This window comes from Peromyscus californicus, unplaced genomic scaffold (genome assembly GCF_007827085.1).
Source record: "Peromyscus californicus insignis strain IS unplaced genomic scaffold, ASM782708v3 Scaffold_4__1_contigs__length_199733344, whole genome shotgun sequence".
NCBI classification, from domain to species: Eukaryota; Metazoa; Chordata; class Mammalia; order Rodentia; family Cricetidae; genus Peromyscus; species Peromyscus californicus.
The window spans coordinates 183,867,356-183,868,322 of NW_026294562.1; positions in this window are offsets into that span (position 1 = coordinate 183,867,356).

Below are 967 nucleotides of genomic sequence, written 5' to 3' on the forward strand. Positions count from 1 at the left end.
CCCCTGTATTCTCTCCTTTTGTCTTTTGGAAGGCTCTTACGGAAGGCAGGAGGGGCTTCCATAAGCTTAGAAGACTGGGTGGGGGTGTCCACTAAAGGGATAATGAAAGCATTGCTCGGATCATCAGAACTGCTGTCTCCTTTATCTTCCTGCCTTCGTGGTGCCGGGACCATCTGTCCTCTTCAAATGGGTGTACACACACGTCTACTTATTGAGTGTGTAAGGGAGGGGACGTGGCCTTCAGGTGGAGGTCAGAGAACATGTTGGGACCCCCCTTCTACCATGTGGGTATTGGGAATCAAATCTGTCAGGTCATGAGGCTTGCACAATAAGCACCTTTACCCATGGAGCCAACTCGCCATCCCTAAAGGAGGTTTTATGTGAAGGTTAATCTTCACTGTCAAGTTGGCTGGATTTAGAATCACCGTGGAAACACGTCTCCAGTATGTCTATGGGACTGTTTCCAGAAAGGTTCAATTGGAAGAGGAGGACCACTCTGAATATGGGTGACACTGTCCTATGGGCTGGGGTCCCAGACTGGAAAGGAGACATGCGGAGCAGAACTAGTGTTAACAATTTTCGTATGTGCAGGTGACGGTCTGTTACACAGAACTAGCTAGCTGATACAAGGATCAAACGAACACTACCAGCAGCAAACAAGTTAGAAATAACACACAGCCCAGAAGAGACAGAAAAAAAAAATTACTGACAGGCTTTAATCCATGAATGCAGGTCCATTAAAGCCATTTGAGAATTAAGGGGTGAAAAAAAAAAAAAACAAAAAACCCCCAAAAAACTAGGTCTCCTGAAAGAATACACACAAACAGGACTCAAAATAACTTCCCCGAAATATGAAGTGCCAATCTGCTGCTTTCAAGAAGGAAAAGTGTCTTACATGCACTGACCTCTAAAATGGGCACGAAAGAGGGCATGAAAGTTGGGGTAAACTGAGGCTCAGCGCTAGAAA